Here is a 22,817-nt window from a genome sequence, read left to right on the forward strand (position 1 = left end):
TCAACTTCAAAGTAACAGGAATTAACAATCATTGGTCATTAATAGCTCTCAACATCAATGGGCTCAATTCCCCAATAAAGACATAGGCTAATAGAATGGATGCAAAATCAAGATCCATCATTCTGCTGCATACAAGAAACATACCTCCATAACAAAGATAGATATTACCTTGGGGAAAAAAGCTTAAAAAAGGTTTTTCTAGAAAATGAATTCAAAGAGCAAGCTGAAGTAGCCATTATAATATCTACTAAAATAGACTTTCAACCAAAATTAATCTTGAGATGGAGAAGGATACTTCATACTCATCAAAGAAAATATCCACCAAGATGATGTCTCAATTCTGAACATCTATGCCCCAAATGCAAGGGCACCCACATTCAGAAAATAAATATTACTAAAGCTTAAATCATATGTTGAACCCCACACATTAATAGTAGGAGACGTCAATACCCCTCTCTCAACAATGGACAGATCATCGAAACAGAAACTAAACAGAGAAATAATGAAATTAACAGGTGTCATGAATCAAATGGACTTAACAGATATCTACAGAACATTCCATCCAAAAGAATATACCATCTTCTCAGCACCAAACGGAACCTTCTCCAAAATTGACCACATAGTTGTTCACAAAGCAAACCACAACAGATACAAGAAAAACAAAAAATAAAAAAAACACTTTGTATTTTATGATACCATCATGGTTTTTATGAGACCACCATGGATTAAAACTGGACTTCAACAATAACAAAAACAACAGAAAGTCTACAAACTTATGGAAACTGAACAACTTTCTACTCAATGACCACTGGGGTCAAGGAGGAGATAAATAAAGAAGCTAAAGACTTTCTAGAATTCAATGAAAACGAAGGTACAACATACCCAAACTTATGTGACACAATAAAAGCAGTGCTAAGAGGAAAGTTCACAGCACTAAGTGCCTTCTTAAAAAAAAAAATGGAAAGGTCATATACTAGCAGCTTAACAGCTCACCTGAATGCTCTAGAAGAAAAAGAAGCAAACATACTCAAGAGGAGAAGGCAGCAGGAAATAACCAAATTCAGGGCTGAAACCAATAACTTAGAAAGCAAGAGAACAACATAAAGAATCAATAAAACCAAGAGCTGGTACTTGAAAAAAATCAACAAAATAAACAAACCTTTGGCCAAACTAACCAAAAAGCAGAGAAACAGTGTCCAAATTAACAAAAGAAGAAATGAAAAGGGGGACATAACAACAGATGCTGGTGGAATCCAAAGAATCATTAGGTCTTACTTCAGAAACCTGTACTCCACAAAATTCAAAACTCTAAATGAAAAGGATGATTTTCTTCATAGATGTAGCTTATCAACTTTAAATCAAGATCAGGAAAACAATTTAAATAGACCTATGACCCCAAAAGAAATATAAATAGTTATTAAAAGTGTCCCAACCAAAAAAATCCCTGGACCAGGTGCTTTTAGCACAGAATTCTACCAGATTTTCAAAGAAGAATTAATACCAATACTGCTCTAACTATTCCAGAAAGAGAAGGAACATTGCTAAACTCATTCTATGAGGCCACAGTCACCCTGATACCTAAACCACAAAAGATCCAACAAAGAAAGAGAATTTCAGGTCAATCTCCCTTATGAACATCGATGCAAAAAATACTCAACAAAATACTCGCAAACTGAACCCAAGAACACATTAAAAACATCATCCACTATGATCAAGTAGGTTTCATCCCAGTGATGCAAGGATGGTTCAACATAGGAAAATCCATCAACGTAATGATCTACCATATAAACAAACTGAAAGAAATAAACCACTTTGATAATCTTATTAGATGCCGAAAAAGCCTTTGACAAAATCCAACAACTCCTCATGTTAAAAGTCTTGGAGAGATCAGGAATACAAGGCACAAACCTAAACACAATAAAAGCAATATACAGCAAGCTTCCTCAAATTGAATGGAGAGAAACTTGAAGCAATTCCACTAAAATCAGGGACAAGATGAGACTTCCCCTCCCTCCACATCTATTATACAGCTGATAAACACCTTTACCAAAGTGGATGGATACAAAATTAATTCAAAAGAAATCAGTAGTCCATCTTTATACAGATGATAATTGGGCTGAGAAAGAAATTATGGGAAACAACACCCTTCACAATAGTCATAAAAAACAAAGTATGTTGGTGTAACTCTACCCAAGCAAGTGAAAGACCTGTATGACAAGAACTTCAAGTCTCTGAAGAAAGAAACAAAATTAATTAAAAAGAAATCAGTAGTCCGTCTTTATACAGATGATAATTGGGCTGAGAAAGAAATTACAGGAAACAACACCCTTCACAATAGTCATAAAAAACAAAGTATGTTGGTGTAACTCTAACCAAGCAAGTGAAAGACCTGTATGACAAGAACTTCAAGTCTCTGAAGAAAGAAATTGAGGTAGATGTTAGAAGATGGAAAGATCTCCTATGCTCATGGATCTGTAGGTTTAACATAGTAAAAATGGCCATCTTACTGAAAGTAATCTACAGATTCAATAAAATCCCCATCAAAATTCCAACACCATTCTTTACAGACCTTGAAAGGGCAATTCTTAACTTCATGTGGAAAAGTAAAAGACCCAGGATGGCTAAAGCAATTCTGTACAATAAAAGAACTTCTGGAGGTATCACCATCCCTAATTTCAAGCTGTACTAGAATAGTAATAGTAGTAAAAACATTATTGGCATGAAAACAAACAGGTTGATCAATGTACTAGAACTGAAGACTGAGAAATAAACCCACACACCCATAGGTGAGGACACCTGATTTTTGACAAAGAAGCCAAAATCATACAATGGAAAAAAGGCAGCATCTTCAAAAAGTGGTGCTGGTCTAACTGGATGTCCACTTGCAGAAGAATGTGAATATATCCGTATTTATTGCCCTTAACAAAACTCAAGTAGCATAATGCTAGGGGCCAAAGACAACCCCTCATGGACAATTGAGAGAGGACCAAATTTCTCACTGGCCAGTAGCATCCTTCACCTTGAAAAGACATAAAGAACATAGAGAGGGGAGAAAAACAAATCAAAATCAAAATACTGCCCTATTTCTTCCCTCTTTCTTCTGGCACTACAAAGAGCAATATGATTTAAAAGCTCAGGTACACAGGGTATGCCTCAAAGAATGTGTTTCTCAATATAAAGAAACAATCCACTCTGCCCATGGCTTTCACTGGATAGGTGTTTTGTTGTGATTCTGGCTGTATTGTGAGGAGGCAAAGGTAGTTCTCCTACAACAGCATAATAACTTGACTCCTAAAGACACTGTGCTACAGGTGGAACTATGGACTGTCTGATCAGACTCCCAAACTAGTAAAGTGTGCCAGGAAGTGCAGCTCCCTCTCTTGGCTGGCTACACAGACCACACAAGTCCACAAGACCTTTGCTTTCCTCAGTTTAGTGTGAATTATCTCACTCAGCTGCAAAAGCTTTGTAAACAAAACAAACAGAAGACCCTCAGAGGGCAATAGGAAAGATTTATTTTTCCCAGTAGAGCACCATTCTTTGTCTTTTGCCTCAGAAAAGAAAATTTAATCCCATGGAAGAAGGATTATTTGCCCCCTCTTCTTCCCCTCCCTCCTGCTTCTCTCCCGCCTCTTTCTCTCTCCTCTGTCTCTCTCCTTCTCTTCTTTTATGAGTGAAGCCTATGAAACTCAGCTGAAACATGTGGTAAAGTTTCTCCTGGACCATGGCCACATGGAAGGATAAATAGCATTCTTTTTTTCTTTGAGAAGCAAGACAGAGTGAGTGTGTGAAAACAGCTACACAGATGAGCGTGTGTTTTAGCAGTGCATGGCGTGTCCGGTCTGCTAAGGACCGGATCTTTCCATTTGCTTTTCACAGGTAGCTTTGTGGGCAGTGAGTGGTATTCAGCAAGACCCTGAGACACCTTGAGTCCGTGTTGACAAGCACAGCATGCAGGAGGAGAGGAAGCAGTTGTTTCTATTCAGGAAGATGCCCTTCAGCTCTGGGCAAGAAAGAGAGAGATCTGAAAATCATCAAAATTCTCTATCCACTCTAAAACCTTCTCAGTTGACCTGAAACAGCCATGTCACTAGTGGCCAAATAAACACAGCCCAAGATTGTGTCTACTCACTTCCTGACACTTCAAAGAGGACTTTGAAGTGAGATAATGAGCTTTAAAGGTAAGTTTTCAGGGGAGAGAGTTTTTCTTTTCTCCTTTCTTTTCTTTTCTTTTCTTTTCTTTTCTTTTCTTTTCTTTTCTTTTCTTTTTGTCTCTCTCTCTCTCTTTCTCTCCTCTTTTCTGCCAAAATGGAAGAGTCCCTTCTGCCCATGACAACCAGGATTGCTACACAATGGAAAGAGAGCATCAACACAGAATAAGAAGCCAGCGAAGCCCCTCTGGTGCTGGGGCTTATGGGATGGAAATGAAAAAAAAAAAAAAGAGAACAGGAAGATCCATGAAAGAGTTCAATCTGAATTTCTTAAAAGCCCCCATCCACAGACTGGGCATCAGGGTACAGCAGGGACATTGTCCTGTTTGGTTCTCTGCACAGTGGTCATTTTCGCAACCTAGGCAGAGCCACAACAGAATTGAATTTGGCAACCAAGTGTGATTTATCAGAAATTACTCCTGATTTTTCTTTTCAACCAGGGCAGTGTCTGTCACTGCATGACAAGAATAGGAACTGAATGTCCCTTTATCTCTGTATCATGAGATAGAAGGACAGAGGTGGTAAGTATCGTTAAGAAATCAGGTGATTTGCAACCAAATTACAGTCCTGCCCATGGGGTCTGGATTGAGGAGGTGAAACAGGATTCCTAGTGTTGGCTTGGAACAGATTATCAAATGAGCAGGCCGCACAAAGATCACAGGGTTTGCTTTATAGGCTAGAGTTAAAGAAATAACACCAGGCTCTGTCTTTTCAGCCCCTGAGTTCCACTCAGGAAGGCTTTCAACAGTACGTGAAGACCTCGCCGTGAACACAAAGACACAAGGGAAGGGAAGCCTCTTTCCTCAGCTGTGTCAAGTGCCACTTCATCTGATGCCCCAGCGGACAATCAAGGCAACCCCAGGAAACAGAGTGCTTCATTTTACCAAAAGATAAAGAGCCCAACATAAAACGTTCGTCTAATTTATTCATTATCACGGATTTGTTTGTGTGTGGCAAGGTCTACTCCACACTGGCCTCTAACTTGTCACCTTCCTGCTTCAGACTCTCTGGTGCTGAGATTACATGTGTGTGACACCTAAAACGGTCATGTAAATCACTGTAGCAACCCACTTCTGAGACCCCAAAGACCTAATGCCTTAGATGCTGCAAACAAACATTTCCAATACAAACGCTTACTAAATGAAGCCAGGCTTGCTGGAGCACGCCTGTGATCCCAGCACTTGGGGAGGCAGAGGCAGGCGGATCTCTGTGAGTTCCAGGCCAGCCTGGTCTACAAAGCGAGTCCAGGGCAGCCAAGGCTCCACGGAGCAACCCTGTCTTTAAAAAACAAAAACAGTTCATGTGCATTCATGAATGAAACAATTGACAGTGGAGAGCAGGTAATAAACTCACAATGCTATCTCTATCTGCAGTAAAGACCCATTGCCAGGGAAACATGACCAAGACACAGCCTCAGTGTCTAGCTTATGGTTCCCTCTGAAAGGGCAGTCACAGATAAGACAACTATTACGCATACCGTGCTCTTGGGGATACTAATTATGGACCTCAGAGTGAATCTATTGATGTTAAATATGCTAAACACAGAAAGAGTTAGTACATTTAAAGTTACTTCGTTGCTACCTTTAAAATGTATAGCCGTAACCATTATGTCAAAGACCAAAAGAGCTAAGTAGGGATGGAGACAGACCTTGAGAATTCTGCTCAGGCCAAGGTTGGGCATGGATCCATAATGCTCTACAGCAGGACTTGAGAGAAAGAGGGGGTGAGCTAAATGCCCACCTTAAAGGACCGCAGCCACAGAATTCTTAGACTGTTCCTGCCGAAAGGACAGTAAGTGAGGAACAAGGTCTGGACTGGGAGGCAGGGGTGAGAGAGCACAGCATGATAGGGGCCTGGGGGTGCACTTAAAAGCTGGCAGGAAGCAAAGGGGAAATGAAGGTCTTCAGGAAGGGGATATACCCGAGGGCAAGGCCATCGTGCCCAGCATGCCCAGCTCCCACTCTTGCCAGTCTCCAAGTCATCATCCTTCGAACTTTCATTCCTATTCATGCTAGTAAGGGTACTGCCCTTTTGTTTATCATGTTAGGCATCTGAGAAATCATGGACAACATCTACCTGATGACTGCTAAGCTTATTGTCACCCTGTGTAATCACTGTGACAGTGGGTAGCCCTGGCGATTTGACAGTGACAATTGTCACGAAGTAATCACTAATAACTCAGTGTTCTTCCACTCTCAGTGTTCTAGCTCGGATGTCTAGCTGCGGGATTACTCTGGTTAGACAGCTGTCAGCCAGATCTAAGGCAGACCAGATGGACAAGCTCTACAAAAAGCAGAACAAACCAGTTGCTATGTTAACAGACTTGAGCTTCATGTTGCTTAACTACCAGCTCTGTGGCCTTGACCTAAAAGCATAATACAGAAAAAATACTTAGTAAAGCCTTGCAACTTTGTGGCTCTACAAACCCCTAGGGTTAGAAGTGCAAATGTCAGTGACAATTACACCCAAAAGAGTTGGTAGAATTAGGTGGAAATTACTCTCTGTAGCTTAAATAGAGGGAATCTAAGCCTATGCTATACAAAGACAGAATATTTAAGTACTTGGTGTTGGCAGTTCCATTAAGTACGCCCTAAAAGACTCGAAATTGGCAATTTCAGTGAAGTCACATTTGCAGAAACTTGCACTAATGTGGAAGTTGGCTGTGGCAGAAAAACAGGTGAAGTTGTTTGTGTAAGAATTTGTGAAAAAGCCAGGCCTGGTGACTGCTCACCTTTAATCCAAGCACTCTAGAGACAGAGGCAGGCGGATCTCTGTGAGAAACCCTGTCTCAAAAACAAAACAAAACAAAACAAAACAAAACAAAACAAAACAAACAACAACAAAATGAATGCATGAGAAGTACCATAATACTGACTTAGAGCTTTTTATCAAATTGGTGAGAGTACACATAAAAAATTCTATTATTACTGGGATTTGTTGTTGGTTTTAACTTAGCTAGGCACTTACCAGAAAATATCAGACATTAGTAGAATTTGTTTAGTACCCTGAATTACATGCTAAATGGAAATATTTAGACTCCCGAGTCACAGCTGTGTAAGAGGATGTCCAGGCACACAATTCTTGAAGTATTCACTCTGACAAACAAATATTGAGAAATCGCCCTTTGAGTGAGAGCAAAACAGAGAAAATGCAAGGTCACACTTACATAAGTCTTAGTTCTGATTTACCCCACACCTTGACTGCACAGCCACAGCCAGGGATTGTAGAGACCCTGACTGGTTCCAGTGGCTTTAAAGTAGATTACAGTAGTGTCAAATTAAATGTGTTCTTTACTTTCATGTCAAAAGCACTGGATGCCTTATCTGGGATCTGAGTCTAAGGAGAGGAAAGCAGGAGAGAGAGAGAGAGAGAGAGAGAGAGAGAGAGAGAGAGAGAGAGACTCCAGGACTCAGTGTTTCTTTCAAGTAGATTCAAGCTTTGGGAAAGCAAAAGCTAACAAAATAACAGTAAAATGTTATGTTGCACATAAAAAGCTCAAAACTATTTCCCCTTAAATGTTCAAATGTCTCCCATAGCTTGGATATTTCAAGGAATATGACACTGAACAACAGGAAAATTCCAAGCCTGGGGCCCCTTAGGCTTTACAACTCTATGATGACAAACAATTAATTTTAAATTTACTTCTAGTATCAACTTTCCACATAAATATACTCATTTTACTTGTACAACTCAACAAGCCTAGACCAGTCCTCACTATTTACTGTTCACCATCTACAAACAAGATAAAATACTCACACCACCCCTTCCCCTGAAGTTCCCTGTAGCCCTTTGTGGTTCATCTTCCTACACAGGCCCTCACAAGGCAACCTGGGTCTGCCTTCTCCTCTCAGGTTGCTTTATGTAATCTATAATTTTACTCATTAGTTGAGTGCTCTCTGTCTCTCTGTTTCTCTCTGTGTGTACAGGGGCAGTGGGGGCGGGGGGGGAGGGTCAGGGAATGACTTGCAGGGATCAAGTCTCTCCTTTCTCCGTGTGGGTCCCAGGAACTGAACTCAGGTTGTCAAACAGGGTGATAAGCTCTTTTACCTACGGATGTAGTTTATCAAACCTGTTCTATAATTTTATATGAAGCCCTCCCACCCCACCCCAGCTGCCTAAGCCCTGGATTTCACCTTCCATAGCTTCACTTACACAGAGCCAGGAATGGTTCAACAATATTAAGCGAAAAAAAAAAATCTACAAATAATCATAAGTTCTCCACTATGCAACAGTTCTGAGATATAAAGTGTTTACTGTTTTTTACTAAGTGGTAGCACACTTAAAACAAAGCGAAACAAAAACGTATACCTTCCCCAGAGAAGAGGTGTGTTTCTTGCAATACTCTCTGTAAGTATTCTGAACATGTGCTCATTCCTTTCTATATAAATAACTAAGAAAATTATTAGCTCATGTGCTGTGTTAAGGTTGAAGATTCTATAAAAAATACCAAGGCTACTTTATAGTGTAACTGGCCCACTTTACATGCCCACAGCACTGGGTGTGAACCTAGAATACCCTCCACACATCACAATGCTGTCATCTCTTAGACAGGCAGCCTTACCTCATGAAACTGAAGAGCTTCTGTAAAGCAAAGGACACTGTCAGCAGAACAAAACGACAGCCTACAGACTGGGAAAGGATCTTCACCAACCCTATATCTGACAGAGGGCTGATATCCAGAATACATAAAGAACTCAAGAAGTTAAAATGCAGCAAATCAAGTAATCCAATTAAAAAATGGGTTACAGAGCTCAACAGAATTCTCAATAGAGGTGTAGAGAATGGCAGAGAAACACTTAAAGAAATGTTCAACATCCTTAGTCATCAAGAAAATGCAAATCAAAAAAATCCTGAGATTTCACCTTACACCTATCAGAATGGCTAAGATCAAAAACTCAACTGACAACACATGCTGGAGAGGATGTGGAGAAAGGGGAACCCTCCTCCACTGCTGGTGGGAATGTAAACTGGTACAACCACTTCAGAAATGAATCTGGTGTTTTCTCAGACAATTAGGAATAGAGCTACTTCAAGATCCAGCTATAACCACTCCTAGGAATATACCCAAAATATGTGCAAGAATAAAACAAGGACATTTGCTCAACCATGCTTGTAGCAGCTGTATTTGTAATAGCCAGAATCTGGAAACAACCCAGATGTCCCTCAACTGAGGAATGGATACAGAAATTGTGGTACATTTACACAATGGAATGCTACTCAGCAATTAAAAACAAGGAAATCATGAAATTTGCAGGCAAATGGTAGGAACTAGAAAAGATCATCCTGAATGAGTTATCCCAGAAGCAGAAAGACACACATGGTATATACTCGCTTATAAATGGATATTAGACACATAATATAGAATAAACATACTAAAATCAGTACACCTAAAGAAGCTAAGCAAGAAGGAGGACCCTTGGTAAGCTGAACAATCCTCACTCAGAAAGGTAAACGGGGTGGACATTGGAAGAGGGAGAAAACAGGGAATAGGACAAGAGCCTACCACAGAGGGCCTCTGAAAGATGCTACCCAGCAAGGTATCAAAGCAGATGCTGAGACTCATAGCCAAACTTTGGGTGGAGTGCAGAGACTGTTATGAAAGAAGAGGGAGATGAAAGACCTGGAGGGGACAGGAGCTCCCCAAGGAGAGCAACAGAACCAAGAAATTTGGGCACAGGGGTCTTTTCTGAGACTGACACTGCAACTAAGTACCATGCATGGAGATAACCTAGAACCCCTGCACAGATGTAGCCCATGGCACCTCAGTGTCCACGTGGATTCCCTAGTAATGGAAATAGGGGCTGTTTCTGACATGAACTCAGTGGCTGGCACTTTGATCACCTTCCGTTGGGGGTGGGGGCAGTCTTACCAGGCCAGAGAGGAAGACAATGCTGCCACTCCTGAAGATACCTGATAGGCTAGGGTCAGAGGGAAGGGAAGGAAGACCTCCCCTCTCAGTGGACTTGGGGAGGGGCATGGGAGGAAATGAAGGAGGGATGGTGGGATTGGGGGAGAGAATGAGAAAGGGGGTTACAGGTGGGCTACAAAGTGTATAAACTGTAACTAATAAAAAAATTAATTAATTAAATTTTTTTTTTTAAAAAAAAAAAGAAAGGCATCCTTAGTTTTCTGTTTAATGTTTCCCGGCTTTCGTCTGCTGTTCCTGCTCTAATGTGCTCGTGTTTGAATGTCAAATTTCTGAGAGTGGAATATCTCATTTAGGTGCCGACCATAGGGACTGACACATTTAATATGAAGCTTGTTGATAGCATCAGGTTTCTCTAAGTTTAAATTTTGCAGTCATGCCTGGAAATAAGGTTTTTTTTCCCAAAAGTCTACTTGCATCTGTGAGGATGATAATACGCATCTTGCCTCTCTTCTGTGTTGTGTGTGTTCTGTGTTGAGTTACATTCACACTTGCAGGCCAAGCAACGTTTGAGTTTCCCATGTAGATTCTACTCAGCCATAAAGCATATTATTTTTAATGCTGTTGAGTATGAGTTATTAATACTTTTTAAAAGATTTTTGTTTGTATGCTCATGAAATCTCAAGGTTTCCCATGAAGCGTGTGTCTGCGTTAGATTTTGCTATCAATACCGTGCTGATAAAATGGATTGGAAACTGTAAATAATCACTGTCTTCTGAAGTGGAGAACGTTGGTTTATTTCTTCTTGGAGAGATTTCTACAGTTTATGACCCATATTACCAGGGCAAGGGCTTTACCTCATGTGAAGGTTTAAAATAAACATTGGCCACAGGGTTTATCAGATTTTGTTTTGTTTTGTTTCTCCTTTGGTCGGATGGCAACCTGTAGCCGTCAGGAAATTTTCTCACTTCGCTTAAAGTCTGATGTTCATCAGCATACATTTGTTTGTACCTACCACTGATATCTGAGAGTCTTTAATGCATGTGTGACTGTCTTCTGCTTCAAGACTGAAGTCGGCGTTTGCGTATTTCAATAAACCACACTGGTGAGAGATTTATCCATTAGAATGATCTTCTCTAAGAACTGCCTTTGCTTTTGTTGATTTCTCAATTTCCTCTGCTTGTTGCTATGGATACCCATTTTTATCTATCTTAAATTCTGGGCTCGATTTTATTTTTATTTGTTTATTTACTTATTTTTCTTAACTGGGGAAAAGCTTATACCGAGAACTCAAGTCTTTATTCTTCCTTTTCTTCTGATAGAAGTTAGTGCTTCTATCTCAGCCCTAATTTAGCTTCATCAAGCACTTGTTTCATAATCCCTTAAAAATGTGTGGGAGTACTTCAGGCTTCTGCATTGTATAAAATATTGAGCTTTATTAGGATATTTTATGCATAATATCACAGGCACCCTCCACTGCCATTTTTGCCTCCCCTCCCATCACCTTCTTGTCCCAGACAGCCCCTCTTCCCTTCTACTTTTATGTCCTTCTTTCAATACAAGACAGAACATGTGATATTTGTCTTTCTTCCTGGAACTCTACGCTTCACTTAACATGGTCATCTCTCAATCCTCCTCTTCATCAAGACATCATGGTTTCCTTACTGCTAGTAGTCATTCACCTTCCAGTAGTACTGCCGCTCCTCATGGAAACCACTTAGGATTGTGCATCTCTGCTTCTCCCCACGCTCAGTGTGGCTGGTACCACGCACTTCACGTCTAACGTCGTCATTATGAGATTTGACGAGGATGACAAGCATTTTAAAATGAGAAGAAATGTCTTCTACACATGCCTTCATTTTGGCTTCCAGTGTTCCTCATCTGTGTGCATCTGATTTTCCTCCTGGCATCATAATCCTTTCCTACGGAAGTGACCTAGAGACTGGTTGGGAAGAGGAAGGAGCTCAGAAGGAGAGAGAAGTCAACAGGAAGGGGTGGGTGAATGTGATCAAAATACATATGTACATGTATGAAAATGGCACAATGAAACCTATTATCCTATTTAATCAGTATATGTTAATGAAGAACATCAAAGAAAGAAATACCAATGACATTTTGGCCTCACAGCTATGCCTGGAAAAAATTCATATTTTGTTTCTCTAAAAATTATTTTGCCTTTATTTTTAAAGGTGGGGAATTATGGGCAGCTTTTCTTTTCCGTACATTTGTTCTGTGACTTTCATGTTTTGTGATGTAATGATATCTTCAGTATTTTCCCCTCATCTTTAATATTCATTGATCCTGATACAGTGTACCCGGTGTCTGCATATGTGTGCCTGTGTGTGTGTTCAGGTCACATGTGTGGGAAGTTCTCAGAATTCTTGTATCTTAAGTCAACTTTTCCTTCATTAGCTTTGGAAAAGTTTTATTTATTTATCTCTTAAATATTTTTTTATTTTTTTCTAATGCTGCTTTTCTTCTGAAACTCTTTTTTAAAAAATTGTCTTGTATTTTTGAGATTATAATATAATTACATCATTTTCCCCCTTCCCTTTCCTCCTCCAAGACTCTCCCATATGCCCCTTCTTGCTCTCTTTCAGATTCATGTCGCTTTTTTCATTAATTGTAGTTATATAGTTATATATATGCACATATATATCCCTTACTCCTTCTTTTTGCCTTCTCACTCCTGCTGAACCCCTTCCTCTTCCCAGCCAGTCTCTACATCATTTCCTTAAACACAAGGATTATGATGTCACATGGAAATTCAAATGTGTATATATAGTTATATTTTTAAATATAACCTGCTGAGTCCATATAATGTTACTTGTAGGTTTGTTTTCAGGGCTGACCATTTGGTACTGAATAACCAATGGATGGAACTAAGCTCCACAACTCAGCATCTTGATTGGTTTTTTGGAGGACTCTTGTTTCTTAGATGTCAGACCATTTTACAGCCTTTAAATCATGATGCTGTGATATTTTCCTATTCGTTTTCTTTTTGTCATTCATTTTGTAGAACTTCTATTGCTCAATTTCTTTTTTTACTTTCTTCAGCTGTGCTCAGTATTTTCAGAGCCATCAAGAGAATAATCTGTCTATAGCTCAATGCATTAAGGTTCTTCTTACATTTCCACACTTGAGTGTTCTATACATCTCCATCATGCTAATGAAATTCCCCAACCTGTTCCTGTGAGTTACCTGATCTTCCTACTTTTAAAATATAATAGTCACAATCATTTCAAGACTTTGTCAGATCCTTGCAACATCTGAATTATATCTAACTCTTTTCCTTGCTTTATCTGCTGACAAAAGATATATTTCCTTATATTTAAATTAGATTAAAATAATCTAATTTCAGAATTATATCATTTATAGATATTAAGCAAACCTAAGCTAAAGCTTTAAGGAAATGCTTGATTATACGGGAAAGGTGTCGCAAAATGGCAAGGCTGATTTACAGCAACATTTTCATGGCCGTAATCCAGCACTCTACTGCTCAGCTGGGAACTGGTAGAGCAGTAGGGTCTGTCCCTGAAGTCTCAAACCACCTCCTCCAAAAAGGCATTAGAAATGCCGCTGGGTCCTCTTGTGGACTCCTAGGGGTGTCCATTGCATTAGGTTTCTACCTCACCCTGAGGAGGAGACGATCTGGAGGAGGAAGGGGAAGGAGGGGTTGGGAAGGGAAGAGGGAAGGGAAACTGCAGTCAGGATGTAAGATATGAGAGAAGAATAAATTAAAAGAAGAAGAAGAAGAAGAAGAAGAGAAAAAGACATGCCAAAGGGAAACCAAATTGGCAATGGACAATATGAACTTAGGAGAGGAAAGCATCAAACTCATAAGGTGTTCAAAGCACTGGCTTTGGAGAAAGCCAGGAAGGAAGTGAGAGAGCAAATGCTGCTGTCCTCCAGTAAGACGCCACAGGGAAAACCACGTATACAGATATGTGTGAGCAAAGTGAAAGCCGGAAGGCTTGAAAATAGGAAAAAAAAAATGATAAAGACAACAAAAGTCATTATAATTGAGGATTTGCAAATAAAGTAGTAAAAGTTTAAAAACAAGTTTCATAGCTTCGTGTGTGTGATTTTAAATGACTGTGTCATATATGAGTTCGAAAGAAGCTACCACGTTTCAAACACCATGGCAGTATGGTAGGAATCTCTGTATGAAGGCAAATGGAGGATCTCTGTAGAGCCAGCTCTCTCACACCAGTAATAGAAAAGAGAACCCGGGCTCTGTCACTCAGCTCCATTGGCTTCTCCTCTGCTGGTCCTTCTAGATCTTTCCCTGTCTCCTCAAGTCATATAAACAGCTTCACCCCAGTGTTAGTTCAGCAAATAACAACCACCAAAAAGCCATCCCCCCATCTGTTCAAATATGTGTGTTTACTTGAAAGGCTATCTCCTCTTCCAGGGCTTATGGGGCCAGGAGCTGTCCACATGTCAATGTGCCCAATGAGAAGGCTCTGCAACTCAAACAAAGTAGATTAAACTTAAAATTATGGGCATTGTAGAGGGTCAAAAGGTCACATGATAAAGTCACTCAGAACACTGAGCACACTAAGTCCCTTGAAAACTTGGAAGAAAACAGAGTGTAGTGGGATTTCCAGAGAAAGGCCATGTGGATTTGGGGTGGAGACTTTTGATGCAACAGGCTAGCCTGTGGCCACTTAGAAAGCAAGTCTCTTTTCATTCTACCAACAGAGTTACAGGTGCCGCTCACCTCTCTGCAGGGGCAAGACAGGGCCAGTGTCTGCAGGGCCCGAAGCAGCTGACAGATGAAGCACAAAAGGTACCACTGAGAACTAGGAAAGAAGCCCCCCTCCTCCCTCGCCTCACACCTTCAGATACCCCTCGTGTCATTTATTGGCAGAACTGTTAAGAAAGCCAGACCTCAAGGGAGTTTGCCAAATTGATTCTGCAGATCTGCAGCCCCAGCAGCACAGAGCATGCTCCAAAAGGAGAAAGTGGAGATGATAGGCAGATAAGACAACTAGCATTTGTTCGTTTGCTTTAACTTCAGCCTACACGCACCTTCCAATGGCCACACGTAAGGTCTCTCTAGAAGACTAATCTCAGCCCTAGGGCCCCCTTTCTCCAGGCTGTCCCTTTCTAGTACCCACTCTCACTGGGTTTTCTTGATGACCTCATTTTTGCATAGGCCACAAACTGCCATGAAAAACTCAGCTTAGGGTAGCCTGTCTCCCATTAGCTCCCTGCTTCCTGCCCTTCATTCCCCAGGGAGGAATTCCATCCCCCCTCATTCTCATCCTGACAGTTCTCCAGCCTTTGGCTACAGGCACACTCACTCTCCTAGAATGCTCATTAATAACCCTAGTGTGTGTTTCCTTTCAGTTTCTTCACTCTACACTTCTCTTGGAGAGACTGTGTTACTTAATTCCCGCTGCTGTGATTGTAAGTGGGGCTGGGAGAATGCTCTCAAAAGGAAATCCTCAGCATGCTGGCTACGTCCATGCCAGCTTGAAACAAGCCAGATTCATTTGGAAAGAGGTAACCTCAACTGGGAAAATGTCTGTAGGCAAGTCGAGGGGGCATTGTCTTTCTTCTTTATTCATTAATTAATAATTTGTTAATGTATTAACTCTACATCTATTGCCCCCTACCTCCTCTCCTGTCGGTCCCACCCTCCTTTCCTCTTCCTCTTTCCCCCCTTCCTTTACTCCTCAGAAAAGGGGAGTCCCTTCACCAACCCACCCCAGCACCTCAAGTCACATCAGGACTGAGCTCATCCTCTTCCCCTGTGGCCTGGTGAGGCAGCCCCACCTGGGGGAAGAGTTCAAAAAGTAACGGAGTCTGCCTCAGAGACAGCCCTTCCCACTGCTCCTTTTACTAGAGGACCCACATGAAGCCCAAGATGCCCATTGGCTATATTTGTGTAGGGAGCCTAGATCCAGTCCATGCACGGTCCTTGGCTGGTTCTTCAGTCTCCACAAGCCCCTCTGGGCCCTAGTCAGTTGGCTCTGTTGGTCTTCTTGTAGAGCTCCTGTCCCCTCCAGGTCCTTCTACCCTCCCCCCACCACCCCTTACACACACTTTTGCAAGGTTTGAGAAAGAAAGGCAGCTGACTCCTTGATAAGTTACAGCTCTACAGTGGCTGAATTAGGAGAGAAGTGAGCCAGAATGCCAAACAAACAAACAAGCAAAAAAGAGATAATTTAAAAAGTAACCAATGACTTCAGGAATTCTACACATAAATATCTGAGTAGATTAAGGAAGACAATTCGGGATATAAAAGAATTCAGTGAGAAGAGAGAGTCTAAAGACAGGAATAACCAAAAAACCTGTAAATGAAAAAAAAATGATAAATCCAATTTTAAAAACTCAGTGAGATGGCTGAGAGGACAAAGAGACTTGGGGTGAAAGCCCGGCCTGTGCTCAGAAGCCAGAACCTGCAGAAAGAAGGAGAGAGCTGCCCTCTACAGAACTGTCCTCTGACCTCCACATGTGCACTGAGACACTTATGCCCGACTTCTATGAAAAACACTTTTTAAAAACCTCAGTTGAGAGCCTCCCCAGAGCAAGCAGAAGGGAAGCTATCGGGGCGTGCAGACTAACCTCAAGACTTATAACATTGAGGCAATAACAAAGGGGGAAACTAAGAACTCATAACCAGAGCTTTCAGGGATTCGGGGACAAGTTAAAATAGCCTCGAGCAGTTTACAGATTCACCACCAAGCCTATTAAGATTCTAGCGGCATTCTTCACATAACTAGAAAACCAATTCTAAAAGTTACGCGCAAGCACACAATACCCTGAAGAACTGAAGAAACCTGGGAGAAAAGAGCAATGCTTGAGGCACAACAGCATTTGGTTTTAAGGTATACCACAGAGCCATAATAACAAAAACAGAGCAATAGTAGACACCTAGACCAGCGGAGTAGAAAACAAGCTTGTAAAAAAACTAGGCCCATGGTGACTGGCGTTCCCCAACAGAAGCCACCTACACTGTGCAGTCTACAGAAGCTGGTTAACTGATTATGATTTGAGTGATTATGGGGAGGTTGGAATACTGCTAGTCCAGAGCCTACAATAGCATCCCATGCTATCTTGGTCTCTCTCTCTTGCTTTAATTCCTTTTCTAAAATTTATTTGTTTTTTTTTATAAATTACAGTTTATTCATTTTGTATCCCAGCTGTAACCCCCTCTCTCATCCCCTCCCAATCCCATCCTCCCTCCTTCATCTCCTCCCATGCCCCTCCCCAAGTCCACTGAGAAGGGAGGTACTCCTCCCCTTCCATCTGACCCTAGCCTATCAGGTCTCATCAGGACTGGCTGCACTGTCTTCCTCTGTGACCTGGTAAGGCTGCCCCATGGCAGCCCCATGGGGGGGGGGGTGATCAAAGAGCCAGCCACTGAGTTCATGTCAGAGACAGTTCCAGTTCCCATTACTAGGGAACCCATTTGGACCCTGAGCTGCCATGGGCTACATCTGTGCAGGGGTTCTAGGTTATCTCCATGCATGGTACATAGTTGGGGTATCAGTCTCAGATAAGACCCCTGTGCCCAGAGTTTTTGGTTCTGTTGCTCTCCTTGTGGAGCTCCTGTCCCCTCCAGGTCTTTCATCTCCCTCTTCTTTCATAAGATTCCCTGCACTCCGCCCAAAGTTTGGCTATGAGTCTCAGCATCTGCTTTGATACATTGCTAGGTAGAGTCTTTCAAAGGCCTTCTGTGGTAGGCTCTTGTCCTATTCCCTGTTTTCTCCCTCTTCCGATGTCTGTCCCATTTGCCTTTCTGAGTGAGGATTGATCTTACCAAGGATCCTCCCTCTTGCTTAGCTTCTTTAGGTGTACAGATTTTAGTATGATTATCTTATATTATATGTCTAATATCCACTTATAAGTGAATATATATCATGTGTGTCTTTTTGCTTCTGGGATAGCTCACTCGGGATGATCTTTTCTAATTCCTACCATTTGCCTGCAAATTTCATGATTTTCTTATTTTTAATTGCTGAGTAGCATTCCATTGTATAAATGTACCACAATTTCTGTATCCATTCCTCAGTTGAGGGACATCTGGGTTGTTTCCAGATTCTGGCTATTACCAATAAAGCTGCTACAAACATAGTTGAGCAAATGTCGTTGTTGTATACTTGAGCATTTTTTGGATATATGCCTAGGAGTGCTATAGCTAGATCTTGAGGAAGCACTATTTCTAATTGTCTGAGAAAGCACCAGATTGATTTCTGAAGTGGTTGTACAAGTTTACATTCTCACCAGCAGTGGAGGAGGGTTCCCCTTTCTCCACATCCTCTCCAGTATGTATTGTCAGTTGAGTTTTTGATCGTAGCCATTCTGATGGGTGTAAGATGAAATCTCGGGGTCGTTTTGATTTGCATCTCCCTGATGACTAAGGATGTTGGACATTTCTTTAAGTGTTTCTCTACCATTCTATATTCCTCTACAGAGAGTTCTCTATTTAGCTCCGTACCCATTTTTTAATTGGATTGCTTGATTTGTTGCTTTTTAACTTCTTGAGTTCTTTATGTATTCTGGATATTAACCCTCTGTCAGATATAGGGTTGGTGAAGATCCTTTCCCACTCTATAGGCTGTTGTTTTGTTCTGCTGACAGTGTTCTTTGCTTTACAGAAGCTTTTCAGTTTCATGAGGTCCCATTTTTTGATTGTTGCTCTTAGAGCCTGTGCTGTTAGTGTTCTATTCAGGAAGTTGTCTCCTGTGCCAATAAGTTCAAGGTTCTTCCCTACTTTTTCTTCTAACAGTGCTGTGGGTTATTAATATTTATTATTGATTTATCTTTTAGTTAAATTGTGCTTATTCCTAAACCAGCTGTATACCCAAATCACCACACACAGACTGGGATTTATTTAATTAACCTAGAGCACCATGCTGGGCAATAGTTATTCCATCCTAAACCTCCAAGCCCACACAGTTTCCTACCATTTAGATTTCACCCATTATGTTTTTTAGTCATATCTCAGGTCAGGTTCATCCCTCCATGTGTTTCACAGTACTGTCCTGCTGATCTCTGCTCTTCTCTCCTGCTTCCTTCTCCTCCCATCTGGACCAGGATGTCCCACCCTATTCTCCCCATTGCACAGCACTGGCTGGTTGTTTTATTGATAACACAGAGAACAAATGGTGGCATATTTATGCAAACTTAAGGCAGGTGATACTTAGAATGCTTAGAATGGTTCGGAATGAAACCAGATAGTGGGGTAAAGAAATCAGCATTTGAATGAACAAAGATAAGTTGTATACATTCCACAAGAATATTATACCAACATAATGAATTCAGTGTGTCTGGTTTTATGTTGAGGTCTTTGATCCACTTGGACTTTAGTTTTGTGCAGGGTGATAAATATGGATCTATTTGCATTTTTCTACATGTAGACATCCAGTTAGACCAGCACCATTTGTTGAAGATGCTGTCTTTCTTCCATCATATGGTTTTGGCTCCTTCATCAAAAATGAAGTATCTGTAGGTGTGTGGATTTATTTCTAGGTCTTCTATTTGATTCCATTGTTCCACCAGTCTGTTTCTATGCCAGTACTATGAAGTTTATATTACTATTGTTCTATAGTAGAGCTTGAGATCAGGATGGAGATACCTCCAGACATACAGGATCGCTTGGCAATTCTGGTTTTTTTTGTTTTTCCATATGAAGTTGAGAATTGTTCTTTCAAAATCTGTAAAGAATTGTGTTGGCATTTTGATGGGAATTGCATTGAATCTGTAGATTGCTTTTGGCAGGATGGCCATTTTCACTATGTTAATCCTACCAATCCATGAGCATGGGAGATCTTTCCATCTTCTGACATCTTCAATTTCTTTCTTCGGAGACTTGAAGTTTATTTTCAAACAGGTCTTTCATCTTAGTCTCTTAAGTGACCATTTATTGATCATCTGTGTCTGTGACAACCTTGTGACTAGTAGTAAATCCTTTTGGATTAAATAAACAGATCTATCTTCCATGAGCCCCAAAGCTAGAACATCATCTGAGGCCTAAAGCTTTCCCCTGAATTTAGCCCACCTGACTGATGGATATCCACCATTGCATTTTAAAAGTATTTTGATTTGTACTTTCTTTGTTCTGTTTCATAACAACTTGACAAAACTTCTACTGTATTGGAACATAGAATTTGGGGTAGCTTATATCTATATTCCCAGGCTATGCTAACACAAATTAATACGTGGCTGTAGAATAAACTCTTATTTCTCTTGATGTGAAATGTGTGTTTTTTACATTGACTCAGTAACAATGGCATGAACTATAGAAATCTGCTCCCCATCTGATAAATGTGCCAATCTTTTTAGCTGGTGTTCAGAATACTGCAGAGGACTCCTGACTGCCCCTGCTTTTTTAGTGTCTCTGAGATTATTTCTAAGATCTTGAGCAGCGATGTCCATGGACAAGTATTTCCAACATTCTCTTTATGTGCGTTACATCAAAATCAGGATCCAACTTGGTGATACATTCTAAGCTCAGGAAAGGGAGCTTGCATTCACTCTCCCACCAGCTGTGGCTTCAGTTTCAAAGGAAAATGTTAAGCAAATTCTTGATGTCTGGCATTGGGTTTGCATGAACTAAGAACATTTCTCCAGGAAGTGGATTTTTTTCTGCTTGCCCTGTCTTAACTGTCAGCAGTTGGAGGCTACTTGATTATTTACATATACAAAAACTTAAACACACCTTTTCTTTTCCAAATATCTTTTAAGTAAATATTAACCACAGTTCCTTTGGCAAAATCTTTGACCTAGAAAATTCTGAATGTGAAAAGGATGGTATCTGAGCTTTAGGTTATCTGGATGTCTGGTTTTGTTTTTCTTAAGCTTTACAACATACAAAGACTACCTTTGTGGGTAAACTGTCCCACACCCTCTTGGTGGATGAGCGAGCATGCATCTCTAAATCAGGTGTGTGTAAATATCCTAGAACAACTGGTTACCAGCTTATGGCACCTTGGAAAACAGTGTCATCTCAATCCCCTTGATTTTCCTGAAGGTGCCAGAACGCGACACTAAACCTAAACTGACCCACCCGAGTGACGAACTCTACTCAAAAGACAGAAGAATTAACACCAAAGAACATTCAAAGAGAAGGGGGCAGGGAAGGAGAAGAATTAACCCCAACTGCTTGTTCAATAGTCCGTCCACTTGTTGGTTGATGTTCTAGCAACCTGGCCACTGTGTTCACACTACAAAACTCTCCTGAACATCAGCCGGCACAGAGTTCCACTCTTGAAGTCAACATCTGTGTCTTAGAAAAGACATTTAGAAAATCTCTAATGCTTCTCTAGCCGTATCTGTAAAATGCGTTGAGATAATTTTCCTTGTATTGCTGCTCTTGGGATCATGTGATAATGTAGGAACTCCCAGCAAAGTCTTAGAAGCACAATGGATATCCACTAGCTTCATGCAAATTTGTGCTTCATAAATAAACCACTAAACTATTAAGTTTCAAATGACTTCTGATATCCTACCATGTGCTTCCATTCTTGGATAAACATAGCAATCCAGTGAGTCTTTCAAAGGTGTTGGACCCAGTTGACTCACGGCTACCATCGCAAACCAAAGTGGGTGGGGGAGGGAGACAACCATTCTCTGGAAGAGGTGCCTGATTAGACCAGGTGACTTCTACTTGACTCTCCACGCCTGCACTATTAAAATTAAACATAGACAACAAAAGTAATTATTGTTTCTTTCATAACCCTAGAGACCTGTGCATTGCGTGCTTATGCATAGGCGTTGACAACCTATGTTTAATTAAGTATATGCTGGTATATACTGTGACCCACCGTAGTTGGTAGAAGACTTGAAATGCAATAAAAATCAAATGCATGGTCTTGTTCCCGAGCTCATGACATTAAACAAAGGACAATGGAGATGTCTTAAGTGACTTTTTAGCCTGTTTGCCAAAACAACCATTCTTTAGACTAACTCAAGTGTATGCTCTCTCCAAGCCTCCTCTGAGTCCACAGTCAGAATGACCCTTTCTCTCCTAGCACTAACCACATGGCTGACATGCATACCTGTGTCCCCTTCTCCCCCAGTGTGTTGTAAGTTTCTCTTCATGGATGGCACTTGTAGCTATAATTCATTGAGCTGTGGCCTACATACGTGGCTCCAAAATAAGCCATGCACTTATTGTTTTACTTATTCACCTCAGTGTTTGAAGTGACACTCTAATTCATCCTCGTCCTACAGAGAAGGAAACTGTGGCAAAGAGCAGTTAGATATATCCAAGTTCTCTGAGCTAGAAGGAACAGGGCATGTTATAACCACTATCTCTTGGCAGGAGTGGAGTCCTTCCCTTACTCATGACTGCCACCCCCAGGCCAGCTCCACGCCCACCCAGGCTCTCAGGCAACACTGACCAGCAGTGTGAGCAACAGAAATACCAGGCCTCAGCACCTTTGTGGCTGAAGGTGCTTCTCTGCTTTGAAGAACAGCGACCCAAACCTTCCTTCCCTGAAACTCTCTGTCTGTCTACTCCATCTGTCCTGCCTCCCCCCTCTCCTCCTTACTATGCACCCTGTGGACTTTAAGTTGCAGCTTTATGTAGGCAAAGGAAAACAGTGTTCTAACCTGACTGAGCACAGTAGAGAAAGGGGGAAAGTGGACTGAGAGAGGAGAGATAAAGAGAAAGGAAGCAGCGTTAAATCTAATGAAAACAAAATGTGCCCCAAAACACATCCCCAGAGCAATATTTCCTTGAGAGGCCAGTGCCCTCTGTTTTAACCTAACTCCCAGTAAGA

General features: G+C 41.1%; 1 long non-coding RNA gene across 1 annotated transcript in view; it reads right to left on the minus strand.

Moving 5' to 3' along the window:
• LOC129692007 (uncharacterized) overlaps positions 1 to 22,817 on the minus strand; it is a 72,479-nt gene that overhangs the window by 47,059 nt on the left and 2,603 nt on the right. The window lies entirely within an intron of this gene.

This window comes from Psammomys obesus, unplaced genomic scaffold, assembly GCF_907164565.1.
Source record: "Psammomys obesus unplaced genomic scaffold, mPsaObe1.curated_primary_1811, whole genome shotgun sequence".
NCBI classification, from domain to species: Eukaryota; Metazoa; Chordata; class Mammalia; order Rodentia; family Muridae; genus Psammomys; species Psammomys obesus.